The following is a 16,349-nucleotide window of genomic DNA, read 5'->3' on the forward strand; positions in this document are numbered from 1 at the left end:
TTCCCATGGTTTACAGTGATTGACTTAGCTAATGCTTTCTACAGTGAAGCTACTACACCTTGACAGCCAATACCTGTTTGCCTTCACCTATGAAGGACAGCACTACACATGGATTGTGATACCTCAAGGGGCCCAGAACAGTCCTTCCATGATCAGCCAAGCCATGACTACTGTCTTGGAGCCCTGGAAGATGACACACCCCAACGTCACGCTCCCACAGTATATTGATGACCTCCTCCTATGCTCAGACTCCAAGGAAGAAGGTCAGGAAGAGTCAATCTCACTACTCCAGTTCCTGGCACACACAATGGCTGCAAAGATAAAGTTGTGTTTCTAGGACACAGCATCTCACACCAAACAAAGCATCTCACTGAAGATAGGAAGATGGCTGTAAATAACATGTCCTTGCCAACAACCACAACACAGCTTCAGTCATTTCTTGGTCTAGTATCCTGTCGTCCCTGGATTCTAGATGCCTCTGTACACATGCAGCCGCTGTATGACTGTCTCAAGAATATTCCCTTCAGTCTGACCAAAGAAGCCATTGATGGATTCTATGCACTGAAAAAGACAATCATGTCTTTCCCAGCTCTAGAACATCATTTTGGGCTTCAAGCTGAAGATAATGGCACCTCATGACATCACTGCCATTCTGGCCCAGACACAGCCAAAGCACCTATCTGCTGCCTGTCATCTACGCCTACAGTGCTCACTTCTGCTCCCAGATACCGTCACTATCTCCAGATGTGATGTCCTTAACCCAGCCATCTTCCTACCTCTACCAAGGGGGCAGGAGGATCACATCTCTAACACTCTGATGGAAGAGGTAGTCGACTCTGAAATGGCTCAGTATGATTGTCTCGCCCTCATGAGACAAGAAACCTCTGGATTTGACACTCACAGATGTGCCTCAACACCCTGACCTGACTCCATGGATGGATCAAGATATGCAGACCAAGAAGACCGTTCTCACACGTGTATGGCAGTGGTCACAGAAGACATTGTGCTGCTAGCACAGTCACTGCCTGCATCTCTGTCTGCACAGGAAACAGCTACTTGCCTTGACAGAAGCCTGCAAGATGGCCACCCAGAGGAAAGCGAACATCTACACAGATAGCCGTTATGCTTGGGGTGTGTCACAGGACCATGGACCGATCTGGAGGACAAGAGATTTCATCACGGCTAATGGAACCCCAATAAGACACCATAAAGCCATTCAAGAACTGATGGAGTTCCTGTTGATGCCAAAAAGAGTTGCTGTGATAAAGGTTAAGGCACACACTGAAGGAACCTCAAAGGAAGCAGTGGGCAACAGTTTGGTAGACAAAACAACAAAAGAAGCAGCAAAAGAAGCCATAATATTATCACTTGGCACAGAAACATCTCATCTATGCTCTTTGACTGACCCTGAAACAGAAAAACGAAAAGATTATGCTTTTGGCCAAGGAACAAGCATCCAAGGAAGAAAAAGACAAATGGATTCAAGATGGAGCCAGACAGGATGAAGAACATTAATACAGACGGTTACGAAATGGAAACCTATGCCTGCCAAGAGCCCTTTACCCAATGATAGCCAGATGGGCTTATGGCACCATCCACCAATCAAAAATGAAGATGAATAACCTTGAGAGACAATATTACCACTTACCAGTCTTTTCAACAACAGCTGCAACCCAGGAAAGACCCCTCAGAACTTCCCAGGATGGCCAGGCCAAAAGCTTTTCCCGTGGAAAATCAATTGGCCAGGACCACAGCTAACAAACTGCTCTCTTAAATAATTTGCACATATGAACTTCCAGAGACTATAGAAAATGATCAAGAATCTGCATTCACAGCAAATCCAACCCCAATTTTTTTTTAAGGCCTTAGAACAGAGTTAATCCTACACACTTAATACTGCACAAGAAACAGGGAAGCCACAGCATAAGAGTCTTAGTCTTCCCCTTGGGTCATTTAGTCTCAGACACACGCCAGTAGGCCCAACTAAAATTAGCCCCTATAAGATCCTATTTGTAAATGCTCACAGGTTAGGATTATATTTACCCACGATAGTTGTTGATATGCAGACTAAATTTGTTGTTGAATTACATGTGGCTAAAATATGTTCTCGAGTTTTCTTCTCCCAGATTCTCAAAATCTAGAAAGGACCCGTGAGATCCAATTCAAAGACTGGTTCCTCATCCAAAAGTTCAAGTGATGGATCCTCGAGCCTAAAGATGACATCCCAATGGATCCATGCTGATGATCCATGATGATGATACTAGCAGATTTTGGGAATCCAGATGATGAACTCTATCCAGAGGCCCTGAAAACACTGTGTTCCCAACATCCCCTAAATCAGAAGGACACTTGCCCAGCCTGCCAAATATGGACTGTTTAGTAAGGGATATGATCTGACCTTCCGCACACTTGAGTCTGTTAGGAGGGGGTCCATCCACAAGGGATGGGTCATCTCATATACACGGTGAAGATTAGCTTAGTTAATTTCATTGCCCAAATTTGGTCCAAATAGTTAAATAGGTGCACTGGGTCAAATCAGTAGGTTTGACAGAAGTTCGGGTGAGACAGGATTACATTTTGAATGTCTCCAAACAAGGGACTGTTGAGGATACAAATATATGTAGGATTATGGAGGTTATATGAATATGTAACTTCCTACTTATGTGTATTAAGAATTGCAGACAATCCGAAATGGCCTCCCGTATGCCCGTGACACATTGTACCTGTTACCTCATATTAATCAAAGATCCGCATGCTACTGAGCAATAGGAAAAACCCTAATGATTATTGACTAACACATTAATCTGATAATAAGAGCTTTACTAATTATCTTTATTACTTTAGGGAAATTACAGGATAATAAAAGATAACTGACTATACTGAACTTTGAACCTTACGTGTGAGACAGAGGTCAGCTTGACTTAATTGATTAATTATTAGAGTAATATGGATAATGACATATGAGCAACAGATACCAGCAACAATTAGTAATAATTATGAGATAAAGCAATGAGGTAATGTGTGGCTAAGTCCCTGATTTTTTCCTATAAAAGGCGGTGTATTCCAATCAATAACCAGAACTCATTAAGACACGACCTGGTGTGTTTTGTGAGTTCTCCGACCGTATATATCCTATATACAATTTGGCGGCAAACAACCAAGACGAGAACACACATTTTGTGTGCCCCTAACACCCTAAACAAAAAGCAATAGTATTCCTGGATGCCACTAAAGCTTTTTATAGTGTAGAGTGCAGCTAAATCTGGGCTGTGCTGGAGAAAATGGGGTTTAGCCCTAATTTCATTAAATGGGTTAAGATTAGTGATGATCGAGTATGTTCGACAGGCAATCTCTACATGTGTCACAGCTGTCTAACAGCCGTGACACTTGCAGGCACGGTGACGTTAAAGAAATGCAGAGCACGCCAGAATACTCGGCGAGCACCGCCGAAAGAGTTAATGAAACATACTCGATCATCACTAGTTAAGATACTATATAAAGCTCCAATGACTAAAATTAGAGTGAATGGAGATACTTCTGACAATCTAGAGGTTTTCAGGGGGACAAGACAGGGGTGCTCGCTGTCCCCTCTACTCTTTGCTCTGGCAATTGAGCCCTTAGTTTCTAAAATCAGACAACATCCTGGGCTGGAAGGGTTTAGATATGGGAATAAAGAAGAAAGAGTCGCTCTATATGCGGATGACGTGTTATTACTTGTCAACATGATGAAAGATTCACTTCCAATCATAATGGAAATTATTAAGACCTTTGGGATTTTCTCAGGTTTGACCATAAATTGGTCAACATCTGCTTTGTTGCCAATGGAGAATAATGATACCCCTGAGACAGATCTTTCCACATGCCTGGGGTTATTTCTTAGCATCTCAGTTTCAACATTTTAGAAGATGGCGCTAGATGGGACAGAAGGTGCAGGGGTTTCAGTACTAAAATTTGTGGGTGGTGGTGAAAACTTTGTAGATATCCTAGAGACGAATAAGTTCAAGGGCGATTCGAGAGGTTTTCCAACTCTAACTCTTATGCATAAAATTTGGTGGCCCTGCAGGAAATGGTTGGGAATGGGTGTGTACTCGAAATATACTTATATGTGGACCAACCCCTATTTGAAGGAATTACAAAAGGTCGGAGGGCTTTGGGACATGGAAAAATAAGGGATTGAAATATCTACACCAATTATACGTGGAAGGGCACTTTTGCTCATTCGAATATTTAAAGCAAACTTTAAAGATAACTCAGAATTTTTCAGATATTTACAATTGCGTCACACCATTAGAGCTCAGGAGTCTATCTCAGATTTGACCATTTCTCTTAATGGGATACTGGACTCAGTAATAAATGCAAAGAACATGAGAGGTCTTATCTCTCTGATGTATAATTCTCTGCTATTAAAGATTGTGGGAGATCTTCTGGCTACAATTAAACCTAAATGGGAGAGGGATGTGTGATTAGTCACTCAGGAGGAGTGGGAGGAAAGCCTGGAGTCACCAGGAAAATTATCTATAAATTGGACCCAAAGAAGATCTCAATTATTTCTTATACACAGAGCCTATAGAACTCCTACAACACTGTTTAGAATGTGCATTAGGGCAGAAGATCGATGTCCATGGAGGGGAGGAAGGGGCAGATTTCGTCCATACGTTCTGATCCTGTATCATGTAGCTGGGCTGTGGGGAGATGTTGGTAAACTGATCTCGGAGGTTTTTAATTTTCCTATTCCTCTATCTCCCAAGGTATGTGTGCTGGGTATGTGGCGGAGGTTAGAGGTTCGCCTCCTATACAATTGCCAATAGCCAGGATTCTATATATGTAAGGCGTCGGTGTTCACACCGTGCAGTAACTGAGGCAGTGACTCAAGCAAGTCCAACATAAGCAGCTTTTATTCAGCAAACTCACAGGTAAAATAGAAAGTCCTCCGGTTAGCAGCCGGTTTAACACAAGTCCATAAACAATGGTTGCCGGGGGCAACGGCCGCGCCAGGCTGCTCAGAGCTGACGGATGCAGAGCCTTCCCAGGCATGGGTTCAGCTACTCACAGGTCCGCCGAGATTTCCTGCTATCCTCCTAGCAGGTACCAACACTGAACAACACTAACCCTTAATGCAGGGTTTTTAAAGGACCTGTGGCAAGAGCCACTGGAAAACCCGGGTTGGAGGGAGGATGCCACCCCACTGGCTTCCTGTAGCCTCCTCCAAGAAATGAAGGCCCTGCCGGGTTTTACATAATCTGCCTTAGCCAGATAGCCTGACCAGGTCAATGCTCATCTTCATTCCTGCATTGCAGCCGCAACTGTGTCTGTGACTGCAATGCACTCCAACAGGTTTAATAGGTCTCTGTACACATTCTGGGGGATATATAACGTCCCTCGTATAAGACCCCAGTCACTGCCTCACACATACTAGAAAGACTATAAGTAGGCATTGGTTGGCAAGCAATGCTCCCTTAATAGAAGTAGTGAAGCTTTAAACAGTACTATTCTAATGGAAAAATGGGTCTATTCAAAAAGGGGCCGCAGCTAAATTTTGGAAACAGTGGGGGGATTGGGTTAAATGCTCAAGTGTTGTGTTGGATGAGTTGGTCAGAGACATAATATTTAACATGCTAGTTCTTTAATAGCAACATAATAGGACGGATAGAATGTTGTGAAATTCATGATACATTTGGTATTTCTGCATCAAGGAGGGACGATAGTCATATGCAAAATCAGATGGGTAAGGGATGAAAAGGGGGGGTTCTGGTGGGGAGGGTTGGGGGTGTTTTTTTGAATCCTGTAAATATGATGTTTTATTATATGTTATATTTTCTGTATCAAACAGTCTGTAAGATTTGTATCAAACCTCCGATGCCGGCGCCATTCCAGCGGTGTCGGCACGTGCGTTCCCGGGGCTCATGTGAGGTTGTTACGTCGTGTGAGCCCAGTAACTGCTGGAATCACTGTCTCCACGTTCAGAAAAATCGAACATCATGAGGAAATCTGAGAGCAGCTGCAGCCCTGGCTTCCTGTTGATGTTCAATATGTCCGAAGGTGGTGGCAGTGAAGTCAGCACTGACTGGGCGCAGGGCTCATGTGATGTAACAACCCTGGGAATGTGAGTCCCAGCACCGCTGGAACGGAGCTGGCATGGGAGCTGAGTATCAGTGCTTTTATTTTAGCTAGGCCAAACATGAGGAATGACACCTGTTGTCCTAGTAGTGAACAACCCCTTTAAGATTGTACAATTTTCAGTTAAAACATTTTCAACATTCTGGACATGAAAAAGGCTTCTCCCTTGTGTTACTTTTCTAAAGTTTATTAAGAGTTTATTTTCAAGGAAAACATTTCCCACATTAAGAATATAAAAAGGCTTCTATCCTGTGTGACTGCTCTGGTGACTAAGAAGAGATGATTTCTTCACAAAACATTTCCCACATTGTGAACATGAAAAAGGCTTCTCCACTGTGTGAGTTCTCTGATGTATAACAACAGCTGATTTCTGGTTAAAACATTTCCCACATTATGAACATGAAAAAGGCTTCTCCCCTATGTGAGTTCTCTGGTGTATAACAACAGCTGATTTCTGGTTAAAACATTTCCCACATTCTGAACATGAAAAAGGCTTCTCCCCTGTGTGAGTTCTCTGATGTCTGATAAAAGTTGATAACTGTGTAAAACATTTTCCACATTCTGAACAAGAAAAAGGCTTCTCCCTTGTGTGAGTTCTCTGGTGTATAACAACAGATGATTTCTGGTTAAAATATTTCCCACAGTCTGAACATGAAAAAGGCTTCTCCCCTGTGTGAATTATCTGATGTCTGATAAAATTAGTCATGTGTGGAAAACATTTTCCACATTCTGAACATGAAAAAGGCTTCTCCCCTGTGTGAATTCTTTGATGTCTGTTAAAACTAGTCATGTGTGTAAAACATTTTCCACATTCTGAGCATGAGAAAGGCTTCTCCCCTGTGTGAATTCTCTGATGTCTGATAAAAGTTGATATCTGTGTAAAACATTTTCCACATTCAGAACAGGAAAAAGGCTTCTCCCCTGTGTGAATTCTCTGATGTTTGATAAAACTAGTCATATGTGGAAAACATTTCCCACATTCTGAACATAAAAAAGGCTTCTCCCCTGTGTGAATTCTCTGATGTCTGATAAAACTAGTCATATGTGGAAAACATTTCCCACATTCTGAACAGGAAAAAGGCTTCTCCCCTGTGTGAGTTCTCTGGTGTATAACAAGAGCTGATTTCTGGTTAAAACATTTTCCACATTCTGAACAGGAAAAAGGCTTCTTCCCTGTGTGAGTTCTCTGGTGAATAACAAGATTGGATTTCCTGCTAAAATATTTGCCACATTTGGAACAAGAAAATCTATTCTCTATCGTATGAATTTTTTGCTGTATAGGAAAAGACTTTTCGTGGGGAAAACTATTACCACATTCTGTACGTGAAAATGGCGTCTTTGCTTTAGGAGCAGTTTGTTTTTTAGTGCTTATTTTGTGACTATGATTTTCCTTAGTAGTCGGTAATGAATCAGAAGACAGGACGTGTTTCAAAGGATCAGATGACAGATCTTTGCTGTGAAGGGATGATGGTAAATCTGGAGTAATGGCATTCACTTCAATTGTATCCTGTGTGATCTCAAGATCATCTGATTTAAAAATTGAAGATGTCAGCTGTCCCTCTGATCTCCTGGTACAGTCATCTGCTATGATAAAAATCAATTATTATTTTTCAATAAAATATCCTTGAATTTTATATTTTTTAACATTTCTACTTAAACTGTCTGTAAAAATATGAATTATTCAGCAAGACAATGACAGTTCACAGTCTAATAAAAAACCTCATAAGATGAACCTGTTATGCTGGGGAAAATAATACCAATAAAAACTTCCACTCATCCCGCAAAGAACAAGCCCCCACTCAGGTCCATCATCTGTCAGTGGAAAAACGGAGGTTTCCACATTATTAGTGTCTCAAAGGCTCTTGAAGAGCAACATGGCTTCCATAAACCAATCCAGCAATATCCGCTCTCCCAAAGTCAAATCTCCCCCTCACTTCTGAGCCTTGCAGTGTGCCCAAACCACATTTAGCCTCCATGTATTTAGCATTACTATAGTGAGAAGAACCCACTTAATTTTCAGAGTGTGTCTCCTGGAGCACAATCTGGGCACTATGTGTTGGGTAACAAAATGGCAAATGCACAATTTTCACTCTCCAACATCCACTGCGTGCTAATTTCCGAAAAGTACCTGTAGAGTCAAAATATTCCCTACTTCTAAAGATTAATTCATTCAGGGTTATAATTTACAAAATGGAGTCACTTTTTGGGGATTTCTACAGCTCTAGTTTTCTGCCTTTTGTCATATTAAGGGCTTCTGCGAATGGTGTATCCCATCTCCTCTGGGATCTGCTCCCCCGATGTCTCCTTCTGTCACCAGGAGCCACCTTATTCATTCTACAAGAGGCGCTGGTGATGGAGGAGACGTCAGAACCAGAAGCTCTGGGCCGCGCAGGCTCTGTCCAGCCACTAAGATTGGGGTGCCTGGGACCTTTAGTACCATCCAGTCTGGCAGTATGGGTGTGTGTGCTGTCCAGCTGGAGTAATCTGCTCCCTGCTTCAGCCAACTGGAAAGCACCGCACCCTACTAAAGCTGGAAGCATATTGCTGGAAGCTGCCAGATACAGCCTTGTTCTCGTCTGGTTCAGTCCTCTGTGCTCAGCTCCCGGCTTGTGTATTTGTTTCCTGTTGTGACCTCGGCCCATTTATTGACTACTCTTGTGTCTTCTGATTTTGTATTTTCTCTGCTCTCCAGGTTCTGACCCGGCTACCTGACTATTCTTCTTCACATCTCACACTACAGAACATCAGGTAACACCGTGGCCCAAGCCTAGGGGTCTCTGTGTAAGTCCAGATACAGAGAAAACGGAGTAGATAGAGCCAAGCCTGTTCATGGTGACCATCTTTTGAGCTTCCAGGTGACCATGAACAGTGCCCCCAATACATTGTGTCTGCTAACTATTCCAGCAAGATCTGCATTCAAATAGCTAAATGTCGCTCCTTCCCTTCTTAACCTGCCATGTGCCCAGATAGTAGGATACAACCGTATACAGGGTATTGTTGGATTCAAGAAAAGGTGGAAAATAATTTGTAAGGTCCATCTGTTTCCTATTATCCTTTGTGAAGAATTCCAAAGATATCACCAAATAATGTGACACATGTAAGATTTAAAAAATGGGCACTGATAGGAACACAAAACTGGCTGCGGGAAGTGGATTAATCAGAGTATTTTGGGAACTAACCACTGTAGTCAAAAACTGTGAGTATAGACAATAACACATCTACTGAAATGATCAAACTCAACAGTCTCCATCAGTAAGTAGTGAGTAACTAGCGGTGAAACCTCTCTGGGGTAATTGGAGTATGGGGCTCGGGGGCTCTTGGGAATCTAAACTATCGTAAGGGACAATATTTTCTGTCAGATGAGTTTCAAGAAGAAATATTAGACGTTCAAAGAGAACTTTTTATAATAGTGCAGAGCTGAGGCGTCTTAAATTTAGCTTAGAGATATATCATGGCACAGGTGTAATGTATTTATGCAGTCTATCGCAATACTATTTGAAGTTAGTCGGTTTTAGGCTGGGTGCCCACGTAGTGTTTTTCAAGCGTTTATGCTGCGGAATTTCCGCAGCATAAACGCTTGTGAAACGCTAGGTAATCCGCACCCCATGGTCCCCAAGGGGATTCCGCATGTTCTATGCACATGCTGCGGATTTTTCCGCAGTGTTTATGCTGCATACAAAAATCCGCAGCATGTCATTTAATTTTGCGGAAGCGCAGCGGAACTCCCGCCATTGACTTGCATTGAGACGCATAGAAACCGCGACTGTACATTTGTACAAGCGGCTTCTATGCGTCTCTATGTGCGGATGGTACCCAGTTCTGGAGGAGAGAAGACTCTCATCCAGACCTGGGTACCATTGTACCTGTAAAAAAAGAATAAAATAACAAATAAAGTTTATACTCACCTTTCCGAAGGCTTTTCTCTGAATGCCGGCATCGCTTGAAGACCTGCGGTGACGTCACAGTCATGTGACCGCAGGCCCTTCACCGCTCTGTCTCGCGATATGCCGGCATCCAGGAACCAGTCAGGAACGAGCACTGCAGCCACGCCGGGCATCGGGGGTGAGTATAGCTTTATTTGCTTTAATTTTTATGGTTCACACTGTATAAATCCATGCTCTTTGCATGGATTTATACACTGTGACCTAGTTGTCAAGCACTTTCCAAGTGATGCTATCGCCTGGAAAGCGCTTGTCAATCTGCATGCGGAAACGCATGTGAATCCACATGTGGATCCGCATGTATTCTGCAGGAAAAACGCATGCACAATCTGAATGCGTTTTTTCTGCCAGGGAGATGCAGAGATGCTGCAGAAATTTTCTGCTTCAATTCTGCATCGTGGGCACATAGCCTAAAAATAAATTGAAAAGTCAGGATAAAGGGAAACTCTGTTGTTATTGGACAGAAATTCACACTTGGCCCTCACTGCACATTTAATGCTGTCGATAATAAAAGCAAAGTTTGGTCAGAAAGACTGGACTTCGTCTTGTAGGGACCATATGAGCACATTCAGCAGCACAGAAAGGACTTTCAATGCCCAAAGTCATTTTAACAGTTTTGTTTTTGGAAGAGGAAAATGTTTTGATCTAGCGGCAAAATAGTGATCACACGATGGTGATATGGCCGGACTACACCACCGATAAAGCAGCCACAGCCGGTGACTGAGAAGAATCTGTGACTTCTCTGCATTTAGTGGTCACTACTCACCTGGGTAGTCATATGTAGGAATCTCCTCTTTACACCGATCATCACCCCTCACAAACGTCTCTGTAGTATTAATATGGGTCAGATCTTCACCCTGAAACAAATATTGTAAAAGTCCCATCTATGATCAGCTCTAATCCTGCCATCTCCACCGCTCTCATTACACAACTATAAACCATATAATACTGGTGGATAAAACAAGACTGAGCACAAGACCTTCACAGCCGTCTACACATCATAGGGGAGATCTCATGACACCTTCTCTCCATCTACCTGATGATCCTGAGGAACATTGGGATCTTCTTGTTTACAGTCCTGTGGAAGAAGAGGATGTGGACATCTCTCTGGTGTTGTCCTCTTACTGGATAGATCTGGAGGAAACACATACAGGGACTGTATTCATTCTTTACATACAGATAATTATAGGCCGTGTGTATTTAGTCCTGTCTATTACCTGGTGATGTGAGGGGCTGGGGAACCTCCATCATGACGTCCTTGTACAGATCTTTGTGTCCTTCTAAATACTTCCACTCCTCCATGGAGAAATAGACAGCGACATCCTGACACCTTATAGGAACCTGACACATACAATGATACCGTCATCTCCCCGATCCTTTCATAGCGTTACTGTATAATGTCCCAGCATTCCCAGCAGTGTCACCTCTCCAGTCAGCAGCTCAATCATCTTGTAGGTGAGTTCTAGGATCTTCTGGTCATTGATGTCCTCATGTATCAGAGGGTGAGGTGGAGGCCCAGTGATTGGGCTGAGGGGTCTTCTCCATCCCTCAGACACACGGGCCTGACAGCGCTCACTAGAGGTCTTCTTCACTACTGTGTAATCCTGGTTATGGAGAGACACATTAATAACTCTCACTCCAGACATTTTCAGAGTCCTCACCTCTCCAGTTCTGTCCATCTGTTATTCCCATAGATAAGATTGATGTAATGTGACGTCATCAGAATCTCTCACCTCTCCAGTAAGCCGGAAGAGGATCTCTAGGGTGAGGTGTAATATCCTCTCTGCCATCTTGTCTCTATCCATATCCATCTTTGATGGGTCCATAAGGAAAATTCTCTTATATAGAAGATCTTCACTGAGAGGATCGGATATTGTAGGGACCTGAATGAGAAGAAGATGAGCCGATGTAACGTCATAAAAATCCTGTGTAATAATAAAACTACTGGAGATAATAAGGGGAAACATATGAGGAGATTTATTATTTTACAGTATTTAGTTTTCTTCTTTACATCTAGTAATAAAACCTATACATTTTTGGCCACAGACAACAAGCAGTTTCTTCCTCGGAGTCGGAAGCTGAATACGTTTCTCACAAGATGGTTATCTGATGGTTATTAGTAGATGGTTGTTTGTTCTTTGCCCCGACCCTTTCACAACTCCTGTCTCCTGGTTTAATCGCAAGAGAAACACATAACGAGAACCTGGCTTACACCTCTGGGTTTTCATTGATGAATGTCCACCATGTAAATATGCCGAACACTAGAAATAGATTTAATCACATTAAATAAAACATTTCATTACACAATATATCACCTGCAGCAGAGAATTTGTAATATATTGTATTCAGTGTCTGGGATGTAATGTCAGATATGTCGGCTGCACCACCCGTAAATAAGGCAGAGAATTAATGAGCACATAGGAGACCCCACTAATCCCACAGCCATTAACCCCTCCAATGTTTCCACACATTTCCTAAGAGAACATAATGGGGACTGAAAGAACTTTCAGTTTTGTGGCATTGAAAGGGTAAATAGTTCAGGTGGAGGGGAGATGGCAGAGGGGCATTGCTGAACTGTGAAGCTTCCTGGACACTGAGGGTAAATCCATCGCACCGGAGGGTATAAAGAGAAGGACGGATCTGATCTTACATTACCAGACCGGTGAAGGGGCCATATTGTGATGACTGTAAGATGATTGTGTTTCATCATTGTCTTTCTTTGTATCACATCTATTACATCTATTAATGCCGCCATTCATCCTGTGCACAGGAGCGGCTGCTCCAGAGACATTTATATCCTGCTCGGGTTTCATTCTTACCTTCGGTTCTGGGTAAGAAGTATCACTCCGAAACGCGTCACCTCCACCTTAATTCTCTCTGGATTCTTTCCTCCAATGTTCTGATGACGTCCCATCATTATTGTGACATAAGGTTATAAAATGAAGGAATAAAGGTTTTATGTTATTTGAGGTCCTGGATCGTCCTCTATGTGTGGACGGTTATCACTACTATCTACATTACAGTGCTGGAACTAGGAGCGGAATAATGGCGTTGTGTGAGGACTTCTCTGGGCTTCTGTCCTTCATCCTGCAGTCGTCTGAATGGATCTAATGTGGACGGGAACCAGCTAAGCCGCATTCTGCCCACAGCTGTTACCTCACTGTTCACACCACACAGAGACCCCAAAAGAGTCTCCGTGCTGAAGGGGTTAATGCCCCCTGCGCCCAGTAATGGGGGTCTCCACATACCTCCACCTGCAGAGCCGCCACCACATATATGGCTGCTCTGTGCACACAGGACCTGTGATGAGGTCACAGGAGGGGAGGAGTCAGGGGTCACATGATCAGGGGCCTCAGTGAATGTACAGTGTGAACTGTGCGGCTCCTGTACAGTGATATCCAGAGTGAAGACGCTACATGGAGACGCTACAGTCAGTGACATTTCCGGCATTATTTGCCCCTCACTACTGGCACAATTACCCCGCGCCGCCTTTTCTACAGTTTTATGTGAGGAATGTAACGTGGGATTTTCCTGCTTGGAGACAAATAGACGACACATGAGGTGATTATCACCAGTTACCGGACGTCTACTATGTGGCGGCATAAGATTGTGCTATCCACTTCATACCAGGAGCTAAAAGGCCGAAATCTCGTATGTTTAACTCCTTCCATGGAGGGCGGCCTTGATAGACTATATTCAGAGTCCGGCTGAGAGTTCGCTCACATCAGCGGATTATAAATCGCTCCGATGTCCATCCTGAATAATTGGCCGAGTGTCATGGGGTCCCCCTATTTTTTTGTAACCAGCAAAGGTAAAGCAGACAGCTGAGAGCTGATATTATCAAGTTGGGAAGGTCCCTGGTTATTGGGCCCTCCCCAGTCTAAAAATACCAGCTCGTAGCCGACACAGAAGTAGCACATCACATGAGATGCACCAATTATGGATTTTTGCCTTTGCTCTTCCCAATTACCCAGATGCATTGACAATTGGTGTAAAGTATCGTGGAGTTAATGTCAGCTGTGGTTTGTCAAAAATCACAGCTGGCATCAAACCCTGGTGATAGTAACGGAGATGTGTCTATCAGACAAACCCATTACTGACCCAGTAATCAAAAATAAAAACACCCACGAAAAAATACTTAATTTGAATAAACACTCCCCAACACTTTTCCTGGTTCGCTAATTTATTAACCCCCCCCCCACCAAAAAAAAAGCATGCAGGTCCAACGTAGTCCACCGAATCCGACGATGATGGGCATTCCCACCATATATGTAACACAGACCCGTCTGCACCACCACACCGCCAGCACAAGTCCGAAAATGCTACGAACCATAGTGCGACAATGGTGCCATCTAGATAAAATCTTATAGTTTTTCTCCTGGGCACAGCAAGTAATAGATAATTTGTGGGAGAGTATGAATGTTTTTTGCCTATCCTTCTCTGAAATTTGATTACCAAATTCCTTCTCCCAACCTCAGTAAAGGGTAGAGGGTCATTGCTGGTGTCCATTTGTGTTGCTTTGTGTATGCAAGATAGAAGTTTAGTACAAGGACCTACTTGAGTGGTTAACGGTTCAAACGGAGTGAGTTCATCCTTTATACTAGAAATATGTGAGAATTTATAAATGACCTGAGCTGGAAATAAGCCAGGCAGGATAGACTCCTAATTGGAAAGGAGCCACAAAGTTCTATAACGGAAGGAAAAGAGCCTGATCCCATGAGAACGTGTCTCAATCTAATCTCATCAGATCAGTCCCAGATTAGAAATGAGTCCGTACCTGGAGCAGAGGGAAAATCTGGGTTACCAAACAAGGGCGTTAATGGACCCAACCTATGTGGTATAGATGAAAAGATTAAGACTTGATCCCATGTTTTCAAAAAGTGTTGAATGGGTATTGGCAATTGTTTAGTTTGTACATGTATTTAGTCAATCCAAGGTAGAGATGTGAGTATCCAGGGATAGACGTCCCCTTCCAGTTTTACCCATTGCTTATGTTCCACAGACGTGAACCAGTCCACTGCTCTCATAAGAATCAAAGATTGATGGTCATTTTTTTAGATCAGGCATACTAGTACCTCCCTTTATTTTTGGAACATCACAATATTTTAAAACGTATCCTAGACCTCGGCGTTCCCCATTCTACCTAATAGCATTGTCGAGATGGGAGAAAAAGGTCTCAGGAACGCAGACAGGAACGATCCGGAATATATAAAGAAGTTTTTGGCAAAATGTCCATTTTATCACATAAATACAACCAAACCAGGACAAGAGTTTGAATTTATAATTCATTACATTTTGAAGAGTTTGTTCAAGGACAGTGATATAATTTAAACTATACAGATCATTCATGTTGCCTGGAATTTGTGTACCGAGGTACTTAGGTGTGTCTTTATGCCACTTAAAGGCAAAGTTAAAAATTAGCTGTTGTGTTATGTTATGGCTTTCATAACAAATAAGAAATTCCAGTACATAGTGTTGAACGCCTTTTCAGCGTCCACAGAAACAAGGCACATTGGGATCCCCTGTTTTTTTGCACGTGAAACTAACAACAACGTTTTATTTTTATTATCACGAGCTTCTCTGCCCTTAACGAAGCCAACCTGATCGTTGCCAACAACTGAGGGTAGATAGTGGGAGAGCCGTGTTGCAATCATTTTAGAGAATATTTTGACGTCTACATTAATGATATTGGATGAATATTAGGGTAGGTATTTGATTATGTTCCAGGATTTGATAAAACCATTATATGAGCCTCAAGTGATTGAGGGCAAAGGGGGAGTCTTCTGAGATATTATTGAACACTAATGGTAATAACTGGGGGGAAAACATCTTATAAAATCTATTATTGAATCCATCTGGCCCAGGGCTCTTCCTGATAGGTAATGATTTATTGGCCTCTCCTGTCTCTTGTTCAGTGAAAGCTTTGTCTAGTATCTCCTGCTCAGGGGTCTGTAAGGAAGGAACGGCAGTGTCCATAATATATTTGTCAATTTTTGTTTCAAGATTATTAGGTGAAATATCGTGGTCTTGTCCATGAATATTATATAGTGAACTGTAACAGCAATGAAATGCTTCAGCTATGTTAGTGGGGTTATGAATTTATATCCGCGGTGCTAATTTTATTTTGGATACGTATGTCCTTTGCATCCGTGGATGTAACTTCCTTGTCAATGAGAGACCACATTTATCTGTGAATCCCTACGAGTACCTTCACATATGATCTTGGCATTTTGTATACGTTTGATCTAGTAAAGATCTTCCCTCCTTTCTTTTTTTCATTCAGATCATTTT

The 16,349-nt window shown here is 42.7% G+C and overlaps 1 pseudogene; it reads right to left on the reverse strand.

Moving 5' to 3' along the window:
- Positions 1–1,136: 1,136 nt before the first annotated feature.
- Positions 1,137–11,968, reverse strand: LOC141191669 (uncharacterized; annotated as a pseudogene).
- Between the last annotated feature and the right edge of the window lie 4,381 nt (positions 11,969–16,349).

The sequence above is a fragment of the Phyllobates terribilis genome, unplaced genomic scaffold (genome assembly GCF_046119375.1).
Source record: "Phyllobates terribilis strain yellow unplaced genomic scaffold, ASM4611937v1 Scaffold_49__1_contigs__length_9717188, whole genome shotgun sequence".
Taxonomy (NCBI): Eukaryota; Metazoa; Chordata; class Amphibia; order Anura; family Dendrobatidae; genus Phyllobates; species Phyllobates terribilis.